The sequence below is a fragment of the Crocuta crocuta genome, unplaced genomic scaffold (genome assembly GCF_008692635.1).
Source record: "Crocuta crocuta isolate KB4526 unplaced genomic scaffold, BGI_CrCroc_1.0 scaffold54, whole genome shotgun sequence".
Lineage (NCBI taxonomy): Eukaryota > Metazoa > Chordata > Mammalia > Carnivora > Hyaenidae > Crocuta > Crocuta crocuta.
The window spans coordinates 3,482,792-3,510,709 of record NW_027530356.1 but is presented as its reverse complement, the minus strand read 5'-3'; the positions used below and the strand labels follow the sequence as shown (position 1 = coordinate 3,510,709).

General features: G+C 37.8%; 1 protein-coding gene and 1 long non-coding RNA gene across 5 annotated transcripts in view; both read right to left on the bottom strand.

Moving 5' to 3' along the window:
- Positions 1 to 8,819, bottom strand: part of RNF13 (ring finger protein 13) — a 164,406-nt gene extending 155,587 nt beyond the window's left edge. The window contains exon 1 of one of the 2 annotated variants that reach the window (XM_077765892.1): positions 8,676 to 8,819. The gene's annotated coding sequence lies outside the window, so the exon portion shown is untranslated. Of the gene's footprint in view, positions 1 to 8,064; positions 8,201 to 8,675 lie in introns of those variants that run through there. The other variant, XM_077765891.1, reaches the window with a different exon arrangement.
- A 1,334-nt stretch (positions 8,820 to 10,153) lies between these two features.
- The window catches only part of LOC144233066 (uncharacterized), a 54,277-nt gene continuing 36,512 nt past the window's right edge, over positions 10,154 to 27,918 (bottom strand). For 2 of the 3 annotated variants that reach the window (XR_013335581.1, XR_013335582.1), the window contains exons 4-5: positions 26,771 to 26,989; positions 10,154 to 10,333 (exon numbers count right to left, since the gene is read on the bottom strand). This is a non-coding gene — a long non-coding RNA (uncharacterized LOC144233066). The remainder of the gene's footprint in view (positions 10,334 to 26,770; positions 26,990 to 27,918) is intronic. The other variant, XR_013335583.1, reaches the window with a different exon arrangement.

Here is a 27,918-nt window from a genome sequence, read left to right as displayed (position 1 = left end):
GTCTGTCACTCTCTCTCAAAAACAAATAAAGATTAAAAAAAAAAAAAAAAGGGTGCCTGGGTGGCTCAGTCAGTTGAGCATCCAACTTAGGCTCAGGTCATGATCTCACGGTTCATGGGTTTGAGCCCCGCGTCGGGCTCTGTGCTGACAGCTAGCTCAGAGCCTGGAGCCTGTTTCAGATTCTGTGTCTCCCTCTTTCTCTGACCTTCCCCTGCTCACGCTGTCTCTCTCTCTCTCTCAGAAATAAATAAAACATTAAAAAAAAAATAGCAAGATACCACTTCATACCCACAAGGATGGCAATAATATTAATTTTTAAATGGAAAAGAACAAACGTTGGTGGCAATGTAAAAAATTGGAACCCTCATACACTGCCAGTGAGTTGTAATATAGTTCAGCCACTGTAAAAAACAGTTTGGTGAGTCCTCAAGAAGTTAAACACAGGATTACTATGTGACCCAACAATTCCACTCCTGGTATACACCCAAAAGAAATGAAAACTGGTATTCAAAACAAATCCTTATATATGAATGTTCACAGCAACAATATTCACAACAGCCAAAGGGTAGAAAGAACTCAAGCGTCCATCAACAGATGAATGGATAAAGTGTGATATGTACACACAACAACAATTACTTAGCTGTAAAAAGGAAGTAAGTAGTGACACCCACAACAGTGTTGCTGCAACATCAGGGCAGAACCTTGAAAACAGTATGCTAAGCAAAAGGCCCAGACACAAAGGTCACAAGTTACGTGATTCCATTTCTAGCAGATTTCCACAATAAATAGGAGATATCCAGTAAATCCAGTGAAATAGAAAGCATATTGGTGGCTGCCAGGGGTTTGGGGCAGCAGTAAATAGGGAGTAACTGCTTAACGGGTATAGAGTTTCATTTTGGAGTGATAAAAATGTTTTGGAACTAGACAGAAGTGATAGGTGCACAACACTATAACTGTATGAAATGTTATTCAATTGTTCACTTTAAAATGGTTAGTTTTAGGTTATATGAATTTCACCTCAAAAAAATTTTTAAGCATTAATGTTTATAATAAATGTTGGATGAATGTGTAATTACAAGCACAGGTTTTTTTTTTGAAAAGTTGAACATGTAAATTACAAGCACAGTAATTACGCAGATAAAGTACTCTTCAACATTTAATGAGGCGTTTTATATCTAAGCAAAGTTAGAGTTTAATTCCTACTTTCTCTCTCATGACTTGATTTAGAAATATTCATCCATCACAACATGGTATTTCTCCCTAGAAACTCATTTCCTCTATAAAAGTTTAATTGAATATCTCAATTATTAGAAACTGAGCCTGAACTACAGTCACATTCATTAAAACGTCAACAAATTTCTAACAAATTCTAAATCAAATTCTTATAACTGGCCAGTTACTTCAAAATAAGTAGAATATCCCCAAATTTCAGTTGCCTTTTTCATTTATATTAATGTGGTTATGAACATTTAAATGTTTTAATGTTCAAATATTTCATAGTTACTGATATCCTAAAAGCACAAAATTAACACTTGTCCTCAGACTTTATTTCAGAATTAAAAGACTCATTTCCTCAAGCAGGGCTATATCACTGAAAAAACATATCTTTCTTGTGTACAATTCTCCTAAAGGGAATGTAAAGATAGATATACAAATGACTAATCATGTTACTTCCTGCATAAAATTTGTTAACAGGCTAAACAATTTACAGAATAAAGATCAAAACTAAATTGTAGCTTAGCAGAGAAAGTTTTCCATAACGTCTGGAGCTTTGTCCCTTGCCATTCATTCCTCCTCAGTCTATCTTTTCTTCTCTAACCAGATGAACTTTCTCTTCTCACAGCCTCTCATTATGTAAGGTGCTTTCTCTATGCCATCACAATGTAACAAAAGTAAATTGTTAATCATTCCCATTACTCTTTAACCTCCTTGAAGTTAGGGATTATACCCTTTTCTGATTTGTATACCCAGCACCTAGCCCAAAATCAAAAACTGTCATTAAAGTACGAAAATATGAAAAACTATTAAGATCCATTATTAGTCCAAAATACAATGGCTTATGACCATTCCAGAGGAGTGGGGGAGTGTAGTTCTAAAATACTATGGCTTCTTTTTCCTAGATAATGGCAAAAAGGCAAACTATACATTAGGCTATGTTTGGCTTTATTTTAAAAATTATAATGCAGTCTTATTAGTAACTAACATCAAATAGATAACATTAATTTTCTAGACATATTTTTTACTTCATTAATTAAGAGTATAAATTTAGTCTGACTACCATCCAATGGAAGCTCAGGATCAGCTCTTTTATCTGCATTAGTAAAGTGAAACATTACTGCAATAGACATTTTGTAAGTCACAGAAATTCTTTTTGACTAAAAACTTCGAACATCATTTTATAAATGAGGAAATGAACTGAGAGGTGCAGTTATATAGTCATCCAGCTAATTTGTGGGAAAGTTGGGTACACCCAGATTCCCCTAGTGTTGATGCTTTCAAATCCAATATAACCTTATTTCCATTTCAACCTCATAGACAAGCAAAGCAATGCAATTTACAGAATCCTTCATTTTTTCCCAATCCTCAATCTAATGAGTACTTGGGCCTTTAATACTTGATACCTTTAACTGATTCCTTTATCTTTAAGGTTTGGTCTCTGCCTAAACACAATTCCTTCTCCCTATCATAAACGCTTAATGAATACCTCCATTTGCTGAGTATAAATATATCAAAGTCATTCCATTGGGAAAATGAGGAAATGGGTAAGAATAACAGTCCCTTCCTTCAAAGTGTTCTATAATATTAGTTACAATCTGGTATAGTACTCTTATTATCTTTTAAAAATTGTATAAATACATTGTATAAGAAAGATCTAATTGCTTTTCATTATTAAAATATACCTATTTCTCCCACTAGACAATAAGGTCCATGAGAGCAAAGATTTGTCTCTTTGGTTCACTGGTGTTATCTGAGTGCCTAGAACAAGGCCTTTCATAAAAGGTACTTAAATATTTGCTGAGTGCATGAATGCTCTAAGGATTAGGATCCAAACAGTAGGATGGAAGTACTGTTTCCAGTAGATGTGACAAAATATGTAAACCTTTCCTTACCCTAATGTGTGTGCCTAACCTCCAATTTTTTGATTGGCCACTTACTGAGACTTTGCATTAAACAGACCTAAAATTAGTTCATAGATGAATAAACTATGCTGTTTAACATCATGCCCTACCCAACTGCATCAAACCCTACTAAATCTGCCAAGAAACCTGTAAGCCCTTCTACTACTTAGATCTGAGCCCTTTTTCAAATATAAAAGGTCTCCAGATATTTTCCTTCTTTCTTATAGCAGTTCAGAATTAGTATTATCATCATCATCATTTTACAGAATGAGGAACTGAAGCCAGAGAATGGTTAGCAGAGAGATTCGTTCATAGAATCTCTATTCTTCCTACCACATCATGCAGCGGTCTCCTGTTATCCTTTGAGATTCTTCTCCCACATTCCTGGCTATAAATACAATCTCACTGGGTCCCCTCTTTCTTGCTGCCCCCATAATAAGCACACAGGCTCTCTGATTGTTAAGGTTTTGCTATTAATTAATTCAGGGTAACAAAGAGGACAATAATAACAAATCTGGAAATGTTACAACAATTCAGTGTTCAACATGTGTGTATAAATGCCTGCCACTGTATAAAAATCACAGCATCTTTCCAAGTTCTTTTTTTTTACATGTATTTATTTTTGNAAGGAAGCACAGAATCCGAAGCAGGCTCCAGGCTCCGAGCTGTCAGCAGGAGCCTGACGTGGGGCTCGAAATCACAAACTGAGATCATGATCTGAGCCGAAGTCGGACACTGAACCAACTGAGCCACCCAGGCGCCCCTCTTTCCAAGTTCTTAATGTGAGAATCCTAAGCCTCCAATTTACTGGTTCTCTTCTGAAATAATAAATATGAGCACTGCTAGGTTTCCAAATTTTTCCCCCTCTGCTACCTTCCCCCCCATCCTCCCAGGACACAAAATATATTACAGGGAAAAATAGTGGGTACATCTCTATCAAGTGAGAAATCTGCATTCCTAAGGACCTTCAGAAGTCACATCACTTCTATGAAATTCTGACCCACAGGAGCATGACTGCCTCAAACCATCTCCTCACGGTGTGAAAAATTGGGCTTTTCTCTTTTTATGAAATACACAGAGCCTCCCAGCTCCCACTTTACATATCCAAACATTTGAACAACTCCTCAGCTTCAAAATTAAGATCCGTATCATAAATTCTCCTCCTAGGGGCACCTGTGGCTCAGTCGGTTAAGCATCTGAGTTTTGAATTTAGCTCAGGTCACGATCTACAGTTCATGAGATGGAGCCCTGCGTTGATCCCATTCCCACTGACAGCGTGGAGCTTGCTTGGGATTCTCTCTCCATCCTTCCCCTGAATGCACGCATGCTCTCTCTCTCTCCCTCACTCACCTAATCAGTTAATTCTCCTCCAACATTCCCTTCCACCCGAATTTCTTCTTCATCATGGTATCTTTTTTTTTCCTTTTAATAACATCACTATCTTAACATCCCAATGTTGATGTCAACATTTCTCAAATCTATACCCTTCATTATAATCCCACCATCATCTTTTCTTGCCTCAACTACTCTAATTAAACTCCATGGTATTCCTACCTCCAGGCTTAAGCTCCTTCACTGTACTTCTCTTCCAATTCCATATCCATAAAGAGGGCTTCTTCTCAACTGAGAATGGTGTACAAAATCTTTATCATGGCATTTAAAGATCTCCATACTTTGTATTGATCGACCTTTACCAGCCTGTACCTTAAATATGCAACCTCAGCAAATGTTCTCTGCATTCCTACCTCATTTGTTTGCTTAGGTAGCATCCTTATGAGGAACTAAGTTTCTTCTCTCATCCTCCTTCAACTGCTAATAACCTTTCAAATGGTCACATCCTCAACATAAAAGCAAAAAGGCTGAGGCATATATCATTCTTCAACACATTCTGTCTAGTGCTTTACAAATTATCTTAATCCCCACAAAAACATAATAGGTTAATACTGTATTTTTGAGGAAGGAATTGAGGAAATGGAGGGCCAAAGGAGCTTACCCAAGACCATCTAACATGATGATGGGTAAACAAGCAAGAATCCAAAATAACCCCATAGCATTTTGTATTTTTCTAATAAAATGTGGCACAAGATGGACACCCTTGATAGTCAGGATGCCTAGGTTCAAATTCCAGTTGCTCCACTAGCAATCTGTGTGAACTCAGCAAGTTGTGTACTTGTAAGGTTTTTATTTCCACACCTATAAAAAGGGGATAATTATACTACTTACCACATCAATAACAGAATTACATGACATAATGTAAAGTGCTTAGAATTGTATTTGGCCGGAAGTAAAAAAATCAATGTTAGCTATTGTTACTGTTGTTGTTATTTATAGGCTATAATATGTAAACTGACAATACCATTTATATGTTCTTATTGTTCCCAAATCAACTTCTGGGTAAAAGCTTTATAAAGCTCAATATATTTTATAGATGCTCAATAAATATTTGCACAATACAGGAATTTTTAACAATGATTAACTGCCAAGCTTTAGTAAAAGAAATTCACTTGTCTATTAGTTCTGTTTCCTCTTCTGAGGAACTAACAAAGCTTACTAACTTTCTTCCCTTTTTTAGGTCATATGAAACTACCATATGCAATGCCAGATGGGAGTAATATGTCAAATGATACAAACACTATTTAGACTCAAACTCATTTGTCTTCTGCTAAACATTACTAACTCCCAGGTTTTAAAATGTCCAAAATGAGACTTTTTATTTAAACACCAACCATTTCCAGGTCATAGCAACATGAAGCAAGTATACCATATCTGACCAGGCCATTTCATTTTATACATCTTTATGGCAAGAACTATAAAACATAAAACGGCTTAATTCAAAGATATAAACTTATCATACTCCTAGTCCTATCTTAACTTTGCTAAAATGAGTGCCTGAAAAGCCTCTGATAAGTATGTTACCCTGGGATGCAGAAAAATATCAAGGAAGGGTGTTGAATGCTATTAACAGTTTAGGCCCCTCCAAAATGCTTGAGAGAAAGAACTTTAAACAAGGATAGATGAGAACTTACTCCAAACCCTTCAGTATTAAACCTCAAAAACCAAGATTATGTCCATATGACTTACTATCACATATGGAGATAGCACGCTGGCCAGCTTCAGATAACGACAAAGTAAAAAATATACATATTAATAAAAACAGTTATCATTCCTGACACGGAAGTAACTGGGCTTCTACCCAAACATTTCAAAAACAAAACAAGCAAATAAAAAAAGACCCCCAAAACTTTGAAGCTTAACTATGTAACAGACATTGTATTTCAACAAATTCCTACAATTCTTCCCTTACTCACAGATAATGTCACAGAATTAGCAAGCGGCAGAGCTGAAAGCTGGACCCAACCATATCTGGGATCCAGTGTTTGCCAATGTATACCACAATGACATGGTATACATTTGCATCACTCTCTTCATAGACACATATTTTTTTAAAAACTGAAACAAAAGCTTCAAAATATTTAGCCTTACTCCATAGAATGCCCTCGGATATTTTTTCTTTCTAATGTTAATGTCAATGCACTAAGTTGGTTCCAAAACCGCATTAGTAAGTCCCCACGGGCCCCAAACTACAACACTGCATTATACTTTTAAAAAATTTTTTTAATGTTTATTTTTAAGCGCGCCCCCCCCCCACCGCCTCCACCGCACGCGTGAACGGGGGAGGGGCAGAGAGAGAGACAGTGAATCCCAATCAGGAGGCTTTGGGATGTCACCGCAAAAAAAGCCCGATATGTGGCAGGAACCTACCAACCATGAGATCATGACCTGGGCAGAACTCAGATGCTCAAGGACTGAGTCACCCAGGCGCCCCAGCACTACACCTTTCACCTCCCGTTTAAAATTATTTTTAACAGCTACCACGAGTCCAGCTTTGTTTCTCTCAAATGGAACTAATCTTCTCAACCCATTAAAAGCGGTCCTTAGAAAGGTAAAACCCTTGAAAGCCCTTCCTTGAATCTTCCATTTCTCTACCACACAACCCTTTGGAGGCACACCCGTCTTATTTATATTGTATCAAAAGCTGCAGATGTTCTCCTTGGAGAACAACAGATCATTGTTGAAAGGAATGCATTCGTTTTCACTGTTCCTGCTGCATCACGGAGGAACATTTCACACTCAGGCAAGTTTGGGGCCACAGAAACGAACCTGAGCAGCTGCCCACGGTGCTGAAACGGAGGATAAAACAATAATTTTGGAAATTTACTCCCGCCAGATTAGGACAAGATAGAGGAATTCCCCAAAAACTAGCAGAGAACACTCAGTGTCTGCCACTAAAGTTGCTTGAATGCTTCGGGGATCGCTTGGCGTTTGTGTCGGCCCACTCCCTCACTGGGACAGAGTTCTTTCATCAGTGCGGGTTCAACTCCGTAAGTATCCTGGTTAGAACTCCTAGCTTTAAGAGGACAGGGACATGGAATCTGTCCCTAGTAGAGTCACATCCCACCTTCGACCTGAGTGGGGGGTGGGGGGAGGTTACAAAGAAGGGAGGTGACTGTCCTCCTTTTTTCAAAGGCTACACAGTCCCCGCAACTGAAGTCAAGCGATATCGCCCGGGGACTTTGCGGCAGGTGCTTGACCAAGAGAAGCCTTCCAAACATCTTCCCAGGCTCCTGCCACCGCAGGATGGTAACGTGAGGAGCCAAACAGATAATAAAACAACTTTACAGACAAACAAACTCCGGGGTGGGGGTGGCGGAGAGCGGGAATCTGCCCTCAGAGGACAGAGGGGTTTGTCAGGTTTTGTTTTGTTTTGTTTTGTTTTAACCTTTCGCAAAAAGCCTACTTCCTCCGCACCCAGCCTGAGGAGGAGCAGCAAAGACCACAGCAGCGGGGCCGCCACCGAGGGCCGGCGAGGGGGTGTGTTCCCCCTGGCAGGTCCTAGAGGGATCAATCCCCTGCCCGGCCGCCGAGAGGCCAGAGAGGCTCTTACCTGGAAGCCTGAGCCCGCAAATAGGCTCGCCCACCGCGTCGCTGCGGGAGAAGTCCCTACCCTGACTTCATGACTGAATATCCGCACCGACCCCCACAGCCGGAATCCGAGTGGGGACGACAACACCGAGGCTAGACGGAAGTCCCGCCTCGCGCGCCTCATTGGCCGGCACGCGGAGACGAAGAAAAACCATTGGGCCACAGAGCTGTTTGCTAAAGCCCTTCCCACTCTCGCACAGCGCCGCGCTGCTGGCTCCAGCTGGCAGGGAGCGAAGCCCGGTTCGTGGAGCGGCGTTCTGAGCCGCGTGATCAGTCTTCCCGGGAAGGGAAGGGAAAGGTGGGGGGGCTTCTGCAGCGCAGCTGAAGGATCCGCTTTTTGGCAGAGGAAGGGGCAGACTGGCCGAGGGGATGGGCTGTGAAAGCCTACCACCCACCATTTGCCCTCAGGAGTGGAAGCTGTGGGGTCAAGAGGGGACCAAACGGAGCGGCCAGGGCCAGCCGGCTTGGTCCGCTCTGGCTTTGGGACCAATCGGCCCGAGACCCAGCTGGCGGGCTGCCCCTGGGCGGGGCTGGTGCTGGCACCGTCAGGTCTCTTCCCTGCACCACACTCACCCGACCGGCCGAAGGGGCGAGGACGAAACCTCATCCCCTCTGCACGGAGTCCAGGCGGAGATCCGGATGGATGGGATCAAGACCCACCAACGCCTTAGATAAGAGTCCGGGTCGCGTTGTTAGAGATGCGAGCAGCCTGAAGGCTGAAAGCGAGTACCCGGACGCCCGGCTCGGAGCCGTGCTGACGTCAGCACTGTGGGCCTGACACGCGCCATCCCCGGGACTCAGCAAAAGTCAAACCGTGTGATTAAGCCCTAGGTCAGCCTTTTAAAACCCGAGCCTCCTTTTGGCAAGCCAAAAACAAGACCAAAAAAAAAAAAAAAAAAAAAAAAGAAAAAACAGTCCCCCCACCCCCCTTCTGATTACCCTTCTGTCCCGAGTATTCCAATCTTAAACCAAGCTACTTTGAAATTTAAATTACCTGGATTGGAACATCCGCACCGATTAACCAGTTACCAACTAGCTACTTTAAAGAGGCAATGTGCTTAGGGCAAAGATTGCAAAATGTCCTAAATTAGAATACCAGGAAACCTAAATTCTGGTCCTGCTTCGGCTTCAAAATAAAATCCATTACAGGTTTCACATTCTTCAACCTTATCTTTTAAACAAGGGAGGGACTAAAGGGGGTTAGCGCCAAAAAACCACCTGTAAAACACCACTGATGTAACTTGTAACCTTGATTGCCCTCGGGATACCTGACTGGCTGGGACACAGGAATGGGAGGAAAGAAACCTTTCCCAATTGTGTATGCCTTTTGAATTTTGAACCTTGTGAATATTATGTACTCAAATAAAATTTGAACACACAAAAAAAATTTAAAGTAAAATTCAATAAAGGCCACCAAAGTACTTTGCTCTCTTATATATTATATGGCTACATATTCTAAATATTCTTCGATTTTCATCAGTGATGAAGACATTCAATACTTAATACACAGATCTGCCTTTAAGAATGTCATAAATGAAGGGTCACCTGGGTGGCTCAGTTGGTTCAATGTCTGACTTCGGCTCAGGTCATGATCACACTGGTTTGTGGGTTCAGACCACAGGCTAGGCTCTGTGCTGATAGCTCAGAGCCTGAAGCCTGCTTCTGATTCTGTATCTCTCTCTCTCTCTCTGACCCTCCCCTGCTTGTGCTCTGTCTCTCAGAAATGAGTAAACATTTTTAAATAACTTTTTAATTTTTACAACTTTTAAAATTTAAACATTTTAAATAACATTTTAAATTTTTAAAGAAAGTCATAAATAAAAATCAGAATTGGGAGGGAAAGGGTTGGGGGAACAAACAAAATCAGAATTGCAAATATTACATAAAGGCTAGTATAATAAATGTAAATATAGTTACAATATCTCTATAAGCATTTTATTAAATTATCTCGAACTCATTTAATGTTAAATCAGATTTCTTGAATGACATCAAAAAAAGCAAAAAATAATAATGTCCACATTTTACGTGTTAAAAAAAAAGTTTTGTTTATTCCTTAAATAAAAGCACCTGAGTACAGCACATTTTAATCTGACTTTGTTCTCTTCAGATCACAATAGAGTTCTTTTAGCTATGAATAAGGTAATGTGTGAGCTGTACTGTATTTATGCAGAATTGTGCAGTTGTTCTCTGCTGACGTAGTTATTCTCCCTGTTGTGTCGAATGAAGATAAACTGGAAGAAAACAGATTGGGAAAATGGACCAATTTTTTTTTTTAAGTAGGTTAGACAGCAAGATTGATAGATAAGTTAGTTATAGTTTTCAAGAACATGAAGGGTTAAAATGACACATGATCCTAATAGTTGCTAATTATCTCCTTATAAAAACATAAAAGACAATTAGCTTTTAGGACTTTGTATCTCACAGTTTGTTTTGTTTTTTACATCCTCCTGAAAGTAGAAGCAGATAGCATGTGAAATTGTAGCATTTCCTACCTCCAAAATATAAGACTGAAACAATAACTAAAAAGACAAGATACCCAAATACCTAATTGTCTAAAATGGGTTAGAAGTGGTTCTCCCTAGGGGCGCCTGGGTGGCTTAGTCGGTTAAGCCTCCGACTTTCGCTTAGGTCATGATCTCGCGGTTCGTGGGTTCGAGCCCCGCGTCAGGCTCTGTGCTGACTGCCAGCTCAGAGCCTGGAGCCTGTTTCAAAGTCTGTGACTCCCTCTCTCTCTGACCCTCCCCTGCTCACTCTCTCTCTCTCTCTCTAGGGAAAAAAAAAAAAAATTTCTTCCTAAACAGTGAAAAGAATGCAGGCAAGTGTCTTTAAGCTCTGAGATCAACTAGAAATGTTAAAATGACTCTAAACCTTATTATATTTAGAGTCAGAAAACAAATGGTAATTTTAGAATCAAATTAAAACCTATTTTCATTTCGAAAAGAAAATAAAGTTATTACTGTGATAAGGAATAAAATCCATTAAAAATCTATAGTTCATATATGCAAAAATAGGCACATTTGAAAAAGTACCAAACATAACTAAAACTTTTCTAGGGAGTTTTGGGCCAACGTTCAGAAAAGATTCCCAATTCTTTACCAGATTACAAACTAATGAATAAGTTTATCTTGTCAAGTATATAGTGAAAAGTTCAGAACATGACAAGACACGTATCAGTCAGAATGGTTTTTCAACAACCCTTATTTTATTTATTTTCAAGGGAATTGAAAAAGGTCAGACACCCTCCCCCCTCAAAAGTCTGTTTTAAGTTAAATGCCTTATAAATGATCTGGTCATTGTTTCACTTGGGCTGAGTTGCCTGCCTTTCTCTCTCTCTTTCTCTCTCTTTGTCTTTATCTAAGATGAATGACATACAATTTTAACTTTTCTTACTTGGGGCACTGAGAAGCAGTATTCCTGTATTTGCTAACAAAGTTACTACAAAATAAGCAAGGAAAAATTTATGTGACATGTTATATACAGATGTAAGAACTCAGGAGTGTGCTTTGAGACAGTCGGAAAAAAATTTGGCATTATCTGAGAAGGCTGAAAAAGAACATTTTCTATGACACAGCAATTCCATCCCAGGGAATATACCCTAAAGAAACACACACACATACACACACACACGAAAGAAACACAAAATAAATTCACATGCAGGTATATTGTAGGAAATTTAAAGAAGATGAAAGAAAAACACAAGTTCTGAAATAACAACAGCAACAACAACAAAAACCTCAAAGTCAATGAAATAGTATCTTCAGATACTGAACTAAATAAAATAATCACACTGTCCACCTAGAATTGTATGCTGAGTTAAGCTATCATTTAAATGTGAGGGCAAAAAAAGGCATTTTCAGAGGAAAAACAGCATTTACTTCTAAGAGACTTTTATTGAAAGAATGTCTAAAAGATGTCTTCAAGAAGTCAAAAATTGAACCCAAACAGAAGGGGTAAGATGCAAGAACATATGGAAAGCCAAAAAATTGAGTATAATTTTCAAACTAGTAGATGTCAGAAAGGGAATAAAGCATACATAATTACTCCACTGGCAGGAAAGGTGAGGTGGGAAAGGAGCAGGTAGTAGGTATTAAAAATGGACAATACAACATGAGGCACAAAAAATACATTAATCACCCTCTAAAAGAGCTAAATGGGGGAGAAGGCAGCACCTGGGTGGCTCAGTTGGCTAAGTGCCTGACTCTTGGTTGTGGCTCAGGTCACAGTCTTGAGGTTCCTGGGTCTCAGGTCACAGTCTCGAGATTCGTGTGTTCGAGCCCCGAATCGGGCTCCATTCTGATGGTGCAGAACCTGCTCGAGAATTCTCTCTTTCCCTCTCTCTTTGCCCCTCCCCCATCACTCTGTCTCTCAAAATAAATTAAAAACTTCAAAAATAATTTTTTTAAAGAGGTAAATGGGGTAAACTTGTCAGCTAAAAGACAGATTGTCAGCTATATTCTTTTTTAACAAGACATAATAACTAAAACTTAAAGGACACCAAAAGGTTGATAGTGAAAGGAAGGGGAAGATATATAAACCAATTAACAAGCAAAAGAAAGCTGGTACAGATTTATTACTGTCAAGAGGCAAAAAAACAGACCTAAAGTCAAATGCATTATTATTAGGATGAAAAATAAGGATATTTTTTAGTAATAAGGATAAAAAGAAAAATTTGCAAAGAAGTTATTACCATTATGAACATTCATATGTTCATATGTTCACATTCATATGAATGTTCATAATGAACATATGAATATGATGCATATTGATGCATCTAGAAACACACCTTAAACTATTTCAAGCAAGAATTGACAAGCTTAGAAGGAAAAGTTGGCAAATCTATAATCACAATACAATTTTATACACCATTTTAAATAAATGATGAATATTTAGACAACATGTGAAACAGAGAGCCCTATAAATATTCTTTTCAAGCACACATAGAATCTTTCCCAAAATGGCAGCATACTTATTGTAATGCAAATATCAACAAATATCAAAGAATCAGTGGCCTATAACCATGGGTTTTTTTGGTTATGATTATTTCAGATTTATTGACAAACTAAGTATTTCAGACAAAATTTGATGTCTGTCATAGTCCCCTACTCAGATCACATTTTTGTATGTTTACTATTATCCATATGATAGTCCATCTACAATATATGGAGTATAACCCATGTTTTATGACCAGAATATAATATTAGTTTCCAACCATAGACAGAGTTGATAATTTTTAAAACTTTAAGAGAATACTATAAAGAACTTTAGAATAATAAACATGAAAAAATATCAAATGGACAGTTTCCTAGAAAAAGCTTCAACTTCCCAAACACACAAGATGTAGGAAATCAAAGAAGACTTAGAAAATTGAAACTGTTAAAAAATCTGCAGCCCTCTCCCATAAAAATCAACTCCAGAAAGTTTTAAAGATGAGTTTACCATACCTTCAAAAATAATAGGTAATAAAATTTTCACATACTGTTGCATAGAATCAAAAGGGGAAGCTATTCAATTAATTCCATCAGGATAATACAACTTTGATACCAAAACTGAACAAAGACAGTACAAAAAAGAAAAATAAGAGCACCTGGGTGGCTCAGTTGATTAAGCATCCGACTTCGGCTCAGGTCACGATCTCACAGTTTGTGGGTTTGAGCCCCGAATCAGGCTCTGTGCTGACAGCTCAGAGCCTGGAGCCTGCTTCAGATTCTGTATCTCCCTCTCACTCTGACCTTTCCCTGCTCTCTCGTTCTCTCTCTCTCTCTCTCTCTCAGAAATAAATAAAGCATTAAAAAAGAAAGAAAGAAAGAAAAATAATAGGCCAATCTCACTTAGAATTAATATGCAAAAATCTCAAAACAGTGGTAAACTAAAACTACCAAAGCTTTAAAACAAACAAGAAACTATGACAAAATAGTATTTATTCCTGAAGACAGCATTACAAAATTTCTTAACAAGATTCACCACATTAAAACCTAAAAGTAAAAATCTATAAGATTATCTTAATATATTCAGAAAAAATATTTGAGAATTAAAGGAGGGACCCATATTGTACAAGACTGTCAAAGAAACCTCTCAGAGAAGATGACATGAGATGAGATTTAAAGAATGAGGATTCCTACATTGAAAGCCACAGGAGCCAACTCTGCTCAGTTTAGGTTAAAAAAAGCAATTTATTTAAAGGATATAGGGATTCTCAATAGGATTAAAAGGATGCCTGAAGTAGCTCTTGTAAAGATCAATAACCAGTAGCTCTAATTGTCCCATGCAATTAACATTCTCATCCCGGCAGTACTACTCCAGCCATTTTCATCACTCTGCTTTCAGTTCAAATCCCAAGAAAGGAGCTTTCCACTGGCTTACCTTATAACACAAGTTCATCCCTGGATCAGGGTGCCTTAATTAACTGTCCCAGCAGATCATACACCAAAAGAGAAAAGTAAGTAATTGGGGTGATATTATCAAAAGAAAATAGAATAAATGCAGAGTAAGAGCACCCAGAAAGAATTGAACAGCATGTTCAAAGGTCCTGAGGCTGGACAAGTGTAGCACATTTGTGGCTAAAGAAGGTGGCGAAGCTGGAATGTAGTGAGGGAGGGGAAGAGTTGGTAGGAGACTAGGTTGCAGTTGGGCATTACTATTCAAAGTATGGTCCTTGACTGACCAAATCAGATTCATCTGGGAGTTTGTTAGAAATTCATATTCTCAGGCCCAGGCTGAGAATCAGTCCAAGTGATTCACCAAGTGATTCTTAAACATGCTTAGATTTGAAAGTCACTGATACAAAGGTTTGTAGACCATAGTAAAAGTTCCAATTCTATCCTGAGGGCAATTGAGAATCTCAAGCAGAGAACCACCCTTGCAATTACATAGGAAATAGATTGAAGAAAGACATGAGTGAAAACAAGGAAACCAATTAGGAGATTGTTGCAATAATCCAAGAAGAAAATAATGGCCAGGATCAGAGTGATAGCAGTAGAGACAAAAAGAAATGGAAGGAAGATATATTTTGGAGTACAAATTATGGAGATTTGCTGATGGATGTGAAAGATGAAGGTTTTATAGTTTGAGCAACTGGGTGAATTGTGGTACCATTTCTGACCTAGAGAAACCTGGGTTGATGAAGAAAAAGAAAAATTTGGGGAACAAAAAGCACAGGTTTGCTTTTGTACATGTTAAGATTATGATATCCAAATGGAGATATCCAAGAGGCATGTGAATAAAAGTAAGAGTGGTACAACAGGAGATAGAAATTTAGAAAACTTATTTGTAAAAGTAGTATTAAATACATGAGAATGCATGATATAATTTATAATAAGCAGCCTCCTTCGCAACATTTTAATAAAACTAGTAAACTAAATAAAAGGCATTTAGTGCTAGCCTTTAGCATAAGTCAAGAAGTTGGTCACCTACATATTATGCTTTGAGTAATGCTTGGTTTCAGCCCCCACTTTTTCCCACATGGAACCCTTACAATGGTATCTTAAGTTCCTACACTAATTATTTTCTTTGGATTCAAAACGATTTAGCCAATGATACCTCATATTTGATAAGTTCTCTCCCTCGATAGTTTCTTGCAGATTGCAAGATCAAATATATTTTTCAGGCAGAGAAGGAAAGTCCACAGAATAGGAAGCACTGGACAGAAAAGATGAGGATACAGGAGATCCAAGATGGCACTGTCCCAATCTGTGGGGCTTTGATGTTAATGTAAGTGTTTTCCACAATTTAGACACTATAGGGGACAACAGCATGTACTAGTGGAAGGGAAGGAGCAAGGATGATGTGTTTGATTTTACAAAAGAGGGCAGTGGTTAAAGTTAGAATTTAATTTAAAAGTTCTGTATTGATATAAAACATTCCAACAAACAAAATGATACTTAATTAGCCTACTGTTTGTTCTGTTTCAGTTATGTTGACAATAAACTGTGTTTTAGAACTGTATTTCTCCAAATACTGCTTATTTTCCTAATAGTAGCTTTCTTTTCTGCTCACTGCTTATTTCCTGTATCAAGCATGAATTTATGCCAGCTATTAAGTGCACAATTTTACTTCCTTGAAAGGAACTTTGCATCTGGTGACTAGCTCTATAGTCTGGAAATTCTCGTGGATTCTATCCTGATTATAGCTAAGTCTCATCAATCTTGGCAATTTAATGAAATGCATCTGCTCCTAGCTTGTGCATTTCCCAGACTACACAGTGGGGGAACTGCTTACTTTTGCCATGTAGTCAGATGATCCAACTAATGCATTAGGTATGTTAAGATAGTAATAATAGCCAAACAGAGTAAAACCTTGGATTGCGAGTATCTTGTTCTGCAAGTGTTCTGCAAGACGTGCAAACATTTCTAAAACATTTTTTAAATTTATAAAATGTTTTATTTATTTCTGAGAGAGAGCGAGAGAGACAGTGTGAGCAGGGGAGGGTCAGAGAGGGAGATACAGAATCCAAAACAGGCTCCAGGCTCTGAGCCAGCTGTCAGCACAGAACCCGACACAGGGCTCGGACCCACGAACCATGAGATCATGACCTGAGCCTAAGTAGGACACTTAACCGACTGAGCCACCCAGGCACCCCAATCTCTAATAAATTTTAATTTTAGATAAATGAGCGATGTTTTGCAATACGAGTAGTACGTAATGCCAAATGTCACACGGTCACAACAGAGCCAATGGTTCTTCTCTCTCTCTCATTGCAGGATTGTGGGTGATCATCTCCCATGCTCAGATGCCCAGTCTCAGGCCACAGTGTTCGGCAGAAATCAGTGATTTTTCAGAATGTTGGAAGGTGCCCACAACTGGCACTAGTGTATTTTTTGTCACTTCAAAGCACCTATGGACAGCTCTTTGCTTTTCCATTCAAGACTAAGCTTAGGAAGGTTTCCTTCATTCTAGATCAGGCTGCCTACAGATAGACCCTTTCCTCTGCTGCCTCATTGCCAGTTACATTAAATACAGTATATGACAAGAGTTTATTAATACTGCATATACAATGGCCCCCATGCCGAAAAAAGATTTCATTGAGCTAATAGCAGTGATTCCATTAATAATAGTGAAAGTCATCCTAGGGGTGCTTTGGTGGCTCACTCAGTTAAGCTTCTGATTTTGGCTCAAGGTTTGATCTCACAGTTCATGAGTTCGAGCCCTGTGTTTGGCTCTGTGCTGACAACTCGGAGCCTGGAACCTGCTTTGGATTCTGTGTCTTCCTCTCACTCTGCCCCTCCCCTGCTCATGCTCTGTCTCTCAAAAACAAATAAATGTTAAAAAAAATTTTTTTAATAAACAAAAAGAAAGTCATCTTACACAGTAACCCTCCTCTAACTTGTCCCCCTCGCACCAGCCCCTTTTCAAAGGTAAGTACAGGGGCGCCTGGGTGGCTCAGTCGGTTAAGTGTCCGACTCCAGCTCAGGTCATGATCTCATAGTCCATGGGTTCAAGCCCCACGTCAGGCTCTGTGCTGACAGCTCAGAGCCTGGAGCCTGTTTCAGATTCTGTGTCTCCCTCTCTCTGTGACCCTCCCCTGCTCACACTGTCTCTCTCCCTCAGAAATAAATAAAACGTTAAAAAAATAATTCAAAGGTAAGTACATTAAAATTAATTTGTTTATTTTTCTTTATATTTTGTATTTTCTTCATTATTTTGTATTATAGTATTGTAATCATTTTTGTGTGAATATTTTTGGGTTGTGGAATGAATCATCTGAGTTTCCATTATTTCTTATGGGGAAATTCACTTTGAGATACAAGTGATTTGGATTAAAGTATGTTTCCAGAACAAATTATGTTCACTATCCAAGGTTTTACTGTAATGTAAAAAAGATATATATCATATGAAAATTGTTCAAATTGATTGCTCTTTTTAGCCTTTCCTTCCTTTACTTAGTCTTTCTTCTCTGTTACTTTATAATGATTTCACTTTTTATTCATTGGTCTCTTCATGTTCAGTGCTAAGTAAAATGTTTAATTAGGCAAATTTATTCTCAAGACTTTCAAATCATTCCTTTCAATGCTGCTATTTCCCATATCTAGTTCTTGATTCCCAAGTGATTGGTGCTCTCAAAACTTTCCCAGACTTTTCCTTGTTCCCCTGCACCCCTAAATAATAATAAAAGCAGCAGCAGCAACACTAGTGTACTAAGTATTTAATACATTATTTGATTAACCCTCATGACAACCTTAGGTCCTAAGGTGTGTTTATTTTTACAGATCAGGAAACTATGTTCAAAGAAATTAAATAAGTCATCTAAATTCATGCAGCTAGTGAGAAATAGAATAGACCTCTCAGGCTCTGGAACTGGGCTTGGAATGCAAGTCCATCCATATCAGAGACTGAGTTCTGAACTGAAATGATGAACAGTACGTAGCCAGCCTAACATGAGAGAGAGGGCTCCCGGTTGGACCCAGATAACTCTCCTGGGTGATCTTGAGCAAGTAATGCAGCCTCTTGTTCCTCAATTTTATCATATTCTGTCTCAGCATAAAGTATCTGAGCCTGTCCTTCATTCTCCAACACCTGAAATCTACCTGTCTAAGATCTCCAAAGCTGTTTCCAGCTGTCGTTTAGGAAATGTTTAAATAAATTAATAAAGAGTATTAGTCTTCTTAAAGGTATATGTTTTATGTTAGCTTCCAAAACTACCATAACTTAAATGAAAATGAAATTTTAGATACTATCATGAATGAGAGGAAAAACTTGGCAGGAGAAATCTTCCTAGTATCCCTCAACTATGATGTCATGTAAACCAATGCTTCTCAAACATTATTGTACATAAGAACACCGAGGAGTTTGTGGAAATGCAGATCCTAATTCAGTAGGTCTGTGGTGGAGCCTAAGATTCTAAAGTTCCAGCAAGTGCCCAGGTGATGCTGGTGTTCCCCAGGCCAAACTTCTAAAGCATTTGTTCCTTTTACAGGTTGAATCCATCTTCTTTAATCTATCGTTTCTTTTCATGTTTTTCTTTGCTAAACAGCAAATTCAAGAAACTGTAAAGTCTGATTTTTAGTTCCCTCTTTGGTTGACCCAGGAGGGTATCCCTTACTTTCTGGCAAACTCTGCTGTGCATTTACAAAGATGCATTATATTTAACTCAATACATCTAGGTGTTTTGGGATTACCTAAACCTGCATGATTGCTTTTCCAGTTAAAATTAAAATAATAATAAATTACACTTTTTAGGAACATTTATTTATTTTTGAGAGACAGAGCATGAACAGGGCAGAGAGGGGGAGACACAGAATCCAAAGCAGGCTCCAGGCTCTGAGTTGTCAGCACAGAACCCAATGCACAGCTCAAACTCACAGACCGCAAGATCATGACCTAACTGAGCCACCCAGGTGCCCCTACATTTTAAAAAATCAGGGGAGTCAGGGCGGATCAGTCAGTTGGGCATCAGGCTCTCAATCTCAGTTCAGGTCTCGATCTTATATAAAACAAAACCAAACTAAAACTATACCTTAAATGAATCAGGAATAACATGAGGATAGGGAGAATATTGAGAATTAAGAGTTTTACTTCCTTTTTTCAAGCTTGTTTTTATTCTCAAAAAACTGGTCTATTGCAGTGTAAGTTTCAACCTAGAACTACAACAAACGCTTTCTATGAAAAGCTTTTGATTACCAAGAACTACTCAGCAGAGGGAATAAATCATCACACCTAATTCATATTCAAAGTAGAGACTATATAACTAGTTCACGTGCGAAGTGTGATGCAAGCTTTGTGGTCAAAATAAGCTTGCATCTTTTAATTTGCTAAAAAAATAAATTTTTAATAAATATAATTTCTAAAAATTCATGAATTTTAGGGGCGCCTGGATACCTCACTCAGTTAAGCATCTATCTTTGGCTCAGATCGTGACCTCAAGGTTCATGGGTTTTAGCCCTGTGTTGGGCTCTGTGCTGACAGCTCAGAGCCTGCTGCCTGCTTGCAATTCTGAGTCTCCATCTCTCTCTGCCCCTTCTCCATTGGCACTCTCTCAAAAATGAATAAATGTTAAAAAAAATTTTTTTTAATACCTGAATTTTAAACTGAAGGTAGGTCACTTACTTTTATTACTCTACAAATGAAAATGCTTAAAATATCGATCATATCTCAAGATTTTGTTTATATATTTTATCATTCTCAAGAAAATTAAGGAATGCAAGATTGAAATCACTATTTTGTAGGATTATTTTTAATGGAAGTTTAAAGTATAATTTTCCTCTGATTTTCTTTATACTTAATTGGGAAGCAGCTGGCTCAAACTCTCCTTCTCTTTACAATTACTTTTTTTAAGTTTATTTTTATTTATCTTGAGAGAGAGAGAGAGAAAGCAGGGGAGGGGCAGAGAGAGAGGGAGAAAGAAAATTCAAGCAGACTCCACACTGTCAGCACACAGCTAGATATGGGGCTCGAACTCACAAACCGCAAAATCATAACCTGAGCTAAAATCAAGAGCCCATCGCTCAACTGACTGAGCTACCCAGCTCCAACAGCTGCTTTTTAAAAAATCTCCAAAGAGCTTCTAATTCCTTGCTAGAGTATGGTTCAGGGAGTTTGTTAGAACTGAAATCTTAGGCTCCACTTTAGAACTACTCTGTTAGAATCCACACATCAAGAGGTTCATTTGGTGATTCAATTACATATTTATGCTTTCTTAGATGAAAGCAACAGAACACAGTGACAAAATTTTAAAGTTACAAAAATAAAAGCATAACTATATATTAAAAATAGATGCTGCAATGAGATATCACCTCACACTAGTCAGAATGGCCAGTATCAAAAGGGCAAACAATAACAAGTGTTGGCAAGGGTGTGGAGAAAAGAGAACACTGATGCACTGTTGTCACTAAATTGATGCAGTCACTGTGGAAAACACTATGAAGGGGCCTCAAAAAAATTAAAAATAGAATTACTATATGATCCAGCAGTTCCACTACTAGACAATTACCCAAAGAAAATGAAAACACTAATTCAAAAAGATATATGCATCATTATGTTTACTGCAGCATTATTTACAATAACCAAGTATGGAAACAACTCAAGTGTCCATCAACAGATGAATGGATAAAGAAGATGTAGTATACATATTTGGTGTGATGTATATGCATGTGTGTGTTATTCAGCCATAGAAAAGAATGCAATCTTGACATTTGTGACAACATGGAAAGAACTAGAGGGTGTTACATAATAAGTGAAATCAGACAAAGAAAAACAAATACCATGTGATTTCTTTTACATATGGAATCCAAACAAAACAAAACAAATGAATAAATAAACCAAAGACTCAAATACAAACTGATGATTGCCAAAAGGGAGGTGGGCGGGGGATGGGAAAAATAGGTAAAGGAGACTAAGTGGTACAAAGCTCCAATTATAAAATAAGTAAGTCCCAGAGATGAAAATTATAGCGTAAGAAATATACTCAATAATATTGTAATAACATTCTATGGCGACAGATGGTGACTACTCATTGCAGTGAACACTGAGTAATTTATACAATTGTCAGATCACTATGTTGCACATCTGAAACTAATATAATATTGTATGTCAACTATCCTTCAATAAAAAAATAGATGTCATCAATTCCCTCAACACATCAGCATTGAGCATTTTTCATGCCAAATCATATATTCCCAAGGTAATTACTATTGTAAAGGACCATCAATCATTCAGTCTTTGTAATACCATTTACTACATGACGTAAAGTTCTATTTCTTGTAGTTTTATATGTATTATATAACATGTATGACATGTATCAATATATCATAAATCAGAAAATATTTTAAAATCAATGTAAACATGTCATTATCCAGGCGCACCCGGGAGGCTCCCTCAGTTAAATGTCTGACTCTTGGTTTTGGCTCAGGTCACGGTCTCACAGTTTGTGGGCTGGCAGCATGGAGCCTGCTTGGGACTCTCTCTCCCTCTCTCTGTCCCTTCCCTGCTCACTCTCTCACTCTCTCTCTCAAAATAAATAAAGAAACATGTAATTATTTCCAGAGTTTTTAAAAGGAACCTAAAGGGATTAAACTGTAATAGGAAGAATGCCATGGCTCTAAGTGCAGAAATAAGAATCAAGTAACTGAGTTCCATCTATGAAATATATGAGAGATCAGAACACTAAAATATTAGTCACTGATTATGACTTAGTTGTTTCTTTTTTTAGCTTGGTACAGATCCTGGAACATTACTTTTTTTCTTACTCTTTGTCCCTAGGTATGTGTCATCTTCCTATTCACTCGCTTTCGTTGTATTTAACCTAATTCTTTCCTACCATTATTCCTACTAAGTACTTGCTTTCCTAGTTCCCCAGATTTGTCTTTACTTTTTCCATGCTTATCCCTACTATCTGACCATTCTTTTTAAATAAAACATATTTATTTATTGCTTATTAATTACTGTCTTTGTCCTTCCCCACTATTCCTTACCTACTCTTAACCTTTCCTCCACTCCAAACACACACTCATTCACATTAAAATGGAAACTCCGGAGGTACCTGAGTGGCTCAGTTGGTTAAACATCTAGCTCTTGATTTTGCTTCAGGTCATGATCTCATGGTTTGTAGGTTTGAGCCCTGCATTGAGCTCTGCACTGATAGTGCAGAGCCTACTTGAGATCCTCTTCCTCTCTCTTTGCTTCCCCCCCCCAGCACCAACCTCAAAATAAATAAATAACCTTTAAAAAAATCTGGAAGCTCCATGTCTTATTCACTGCAATGATCCCTCACAGAACAATGCCTGATACATAGCAAAGGCTCAGCATACATGGACTAAATGATTAAAATCAATGAACAATATATTTTCTTCATGTCAAACCTAATGTCTTTTCATTTCTATACCATCTCTTATCATACTTCATCCTATAATACATTTCCTGGCCCAGGTTTGTTGGACAACTACCATTTTCCATACTCATGGAAAATCCCTTAAGGCCACATTCATCACCAAATCTCCCAGAGACCTAGCAGATTCTATTACATGTAGAAAGCACCTAGTAGGCTAACTAAATTAATTAAAAACTCCTAGAAAAAAAAGTCTATTCTTCATCATTTCAAGCTGTCCCTAGATTGCTAAGAGAGTTTCAAGTCTACTTATCACTTCACTATTACAAGGTAACCTTTAATGATATCAATCTACAATAACTAGCTTGTTTATTCACACTGCAAGGCAATGGCCATTGGGGATACAAAGATGGTTAAGACACTGCCCCCCATGGAAAAGCTCACAGTCTAACGGGAGAGGCTGACACCAACATTATAAATGGAATGCATATACAAGGTCAAATAGTTTAAAAATGTATGATGCAGGGGTGCCTGGATGGCTCAGTTGGTTAAGCATCCAACTCTTGATTTCAGCTCAGGTCATGATCTCATGATTCATGAGTTCAAGCCTTGTGTTGGGCTCTGTGCTCTCAGTGTGAAGTTTCCTTGCGATTCTCTCTTTCTTCCTCTCTCTGCACCTGTGCCTTGTGCTCTCACAGGCTCTCTCTCTCTCTCTCTCCCTCTCTCTCTCTCAAAATAAATAAACTTTTAAAAAAAATTTTTAAAATTTATGATACAGTGAGGGAATAGAGAGAGAGATCAACTTTTCTGGGGAGATCAAAAAGACCTCTTGAAAGGACTGAGTTGGGTTTTGTTTCGTTTAGTTTTTCATTTTAGTGTATTTTACCCAATTTAATTTGACTAGTCAGTGCATTCACATGGTTCAAAACTTGAACGATATAAAAAGATAATACAAACACAACAGCAAATGCTGGTGAGGATGTGGAGCAAAAGGAACTCTCATGCATTGCTGGTAGGAATGCAAAATGCTATAGCTACTCTAAAAGACAACTTGGCGGTTTCTTACAAAACTAAACACTCTCTTACCATATCATCCAGCAATCATGCTCCAGGATATTTACCCAAATGAATTGAAAACTTACATCCAGGGAAAAACCCTCACACAGCGGTTTATAGCAACTTTATTCATAATTGCCAAAACTTGGAAGTAGCCAAGACATCCTTCAGTAAGTGAATAGATAAACTGTGGTACATCCAACAATAGAAAATTATTCCATGCTAAAAAGAAATGAGCTATCAAGTAATGAAAAGACACAGAAAACCTTAAATGTATATTACTAAGTGAAAAAAGCATATCTGAAAAGAATGCATATTGTATGATTCCAACTTTAGGACATTTTGGAAAATGGAAAACCCAAGGAGACAGTAAAAGGTAAGTGGTTACCAGAGGTTAAGGGAGAAAAACGGATAAGTAACCGGGGCAATAAAACAATTCTGTATGATATTATACTGATGGATACATGTCATTATACATTTGTTGAAACCCATAAAATGTACAAGATCAAGAGTGTATTAATGTAAAGTATGGATTCTGGGTAATTACGATATGTCAGTGTAGATTCATCAGTTGTAACAAATGTACCATTCAGTTAGGGATTTTGATGTGGGAGGCTGTAACGTGTGGGAACAGGAGATATAAGAGTATAGGAGAACTCGATGTACTTTCTGCTTAATTTTGTTATAACCTAAAAGTTCTTTTCAAAAAATATCTATTTTAAAAGAAGAGAATACAGTGAAAAGTATTGTTCTCATCTTTGACCCCGGCTGTTCAAATCTCCTCTGTACAGGCACCAGTGACTTTAGTTTCCTGAGTATATTTCTAAGGATTTTGGGGTATATGCAAACTTTCCATAATTGTATGTCATATCTATAGACATGATTTCCCTCTTTCTTCTTCAAGTGGTAGTATACAACACATTCTGTTTTGCACCTTACTTTTTTCACCTAATGATATACCTTGGAGATTTCTCCATATTGGTACAGAAAGAACATCTATATTCTTTTTTATTGCTGTGTATCATTGTATGAATGAAAAATAATTTATGTAATCAGTCCCCTATTGATGGGCATGGAAGATGTTTCTAGTCTTTTGCTATTACAAACAACTCTGCAATAAATAATGTTGTACCTATGTCATTTTGCAAATAGGCATATACATTTGTAACGATAGAGTTCTATAAATAAAACTGGTATGTCAAAGAACATGTACATTTGTATTTTAAAATGTATTTCCAAATTTCCTTTATATAGAACTATACCAAAATATGACTTATAGACTTAGTAAGAGTATGTGATCAGCCTTCTGGATCTTTTCCAACTTCCTGGTAAAAAAATAGCATCATGTTATAGTTTAATTTACACTTCCTCCTACTATGAGTTAAGCATATATAATATTTGAAAGCCATTTGTATTTCCTTTTCTGTAAACTATTTATATCATCTGTTCATTTTTCTACTGATTTTTTTGTCATTTCCTTATTGATGTGTATGTATTCTTTTTTTTTGTTTGTTTTATTTATTTTTGAGAGAGCACAATCAGGAAAAGGGTAGAGAGAGGGGGGACAAAGGATCTGAAGCGGGCTCTGTATGTACAGCAGTGAGCCCACTGTGGGGCTTGAATTCACAAACCATGAGATCATAACCTGAGCCAAAGCAGGACGCCCAACCAACTGAGCCACTCAGGTGCCCCTGGGTACTCTTTATATATTAAGGAAACTAACCTTTATCTATTAATAGTTGCAAATATTTTGTCAGTTTGTCTTTGGCGAGCCAACTTTTATGCTTTCTATTTTTCCAATGGTTTTCCTGACTGTTCATGTGCCAGTACCAAACTGTCCTAATTATTATAGCTTATAATATGTTTTAAATCTGGTAGGTGAGTGTCTTTCATTATTCTTCCTTTTCAGAGTTTTTCTAACTATACTTACAGCTTATTTTTCCATGTTAATTTTAAAACCATCTTGCATAGTTTAGAAAAATCCTGTTGGTTCACAATACTGTATTGTATACTTGAAAGCTGCAAAAAGTAAATATTAAATGTTCTCACCACTCACACACACACAAAATGGTAATTGTGTGAGGTGATAGATGTATTAACTAACCATACTATGGTAACTACTTTATAATATGTACGTATATCAAATCATCATATTTTATATCTTAAACTTACACAATGTTATATATCAATAATAGCTCAATAAAGCTGGGAAATCCTGTCGGTATTTTTATTGGGATAATATTGATTTATAAATTAACTTAGGAAGAATTGATGACTTTAATGGCTTTGAACCTTCCTTCCAAGGTAATGGTGTGTTGGTTTTCTTGTTCAAGTCTTTTATGTTTGTTGATTATGTTTTTACATTTATTTTATATATCTCTTATGTGTTTCATGCTCAGTTTACTCCTAAGATATGTTCTCTTATATAAATGGAGTATTTTCTTCTATTATGTCTTCTATATCTGTCATTTGTTTCTAGAAAGCTACTAATTTATATATATTAGTTTGAAACACAGCCACATAGCTAAATTATTTCATTATTTTTCATAGTGTTAAACCTTGATTGCCATTTTTTTTGGTTTACAAAAAAATGTCTTAGAAATGTCTTCTATGATAGGGATCATTTTACTTTTTCCAATTGTTACTTATCTTACTGAAATATTTTGGCTAATGTTTTGGCAACAATACTAAACAGCAATTGTGGTAAACATGAATATTCTTACCTTGTGCCAAAGAAAGCGGAATCTTAAAGGATGAATATGAATTAAAACTCTTTTAATTTTAAATAACAGAAACCAACTAAAGTATGCATAAGCAAAATGGGGGGAATGTATTATATAAAGACAGGGTGTCTCACCATTCAAGGGCAGCAGAAACCATGGGAGTGCTCTCTGTCTATGTCCTGTGTTCCTCTTCATATGTCTGTTTCATTCTTTCTTCTTAGATTTCTCTCCCACTCAGTCACATTGGAGGAAGAAGACGATTTACCCACAGTGACTAAGTTGCATGTTAAAGATCAAACCACAAAGTGTTCTTTTCCTTTAGCCCAAAAAGAAAGGATTCTGACAGTTCCATTCTGGTCCAAATAACCAACAATGAGAAAAGGGCCACATTACAAACATTACTGCTGGAGGCAGAGGTAAGGAGTAAGTACTTAATGACATAATTTTGAGCTGGGTTTTACTCTAAAGGCAAGTCTACTGTAGCATACAAAAATACACATGTATAAATAAACATGCATTTCAGGAAGCCACAAAGCACTCAGCTGTGATTTCTTAAAACACATGAGCTTCTTTAAGATCCTCTGCCTTAGGTTGGTTTCTCTGGAAGCAGAGCCTGAGACAGGGATTGGGATGCATATCAATTACTGAGGGAGTGTGCAAGAAAAACTAGTAAGGGAGAGAGTTCAGCAGAGTTGGGAAGAAACAGTGAGAAAGAATATAGTCTCAGGTAAAGTCCAGCCATAGTCTGATCTACAAGAATCCTTTGCAGAGCTTTCCCTCCCTAAGATGAAAAGATAGGCTTTTTTTTTTTTTTTTAATATTTTTTATTTATTTCTAGGAGAGAGAGAGAGAGAGACAGCGTGAGCAGGGGAGGGTCAGAGAGAGAGGGAGTCACGGACTGAAACAGGCTCCAGGCTCTGAGCTGGCAGTCAGCACAGAGCCCGACGCGGGGCCTGAACCCACAAACCGCAAGATCATGACCTAAGCGAAAGTCGGACGCTTAACCGACTAAGCCACCCAGGCGCCCCTTGAGAAGGTAGGCTTTTTGTAGCCCCTTAGCCATCAGTTATTGAAGTGGAGTGCCTAGCTTTTTCGTCAGGTCAGCTCCCATCAGCTTAGGGCAATTCTTTAGAGAGAGGGGTGTAGCTATGAGCCTTTGCCAGTCAACAGTCACAGAAGCTTGGGGGGGGGGGGGGGGGGCACGGAGAAGGGCACTTGTGGGGATGAGCACTGGGTGTTATATGGAAACCAACTTGACAATAAACTATTTGTAAAAATAAAT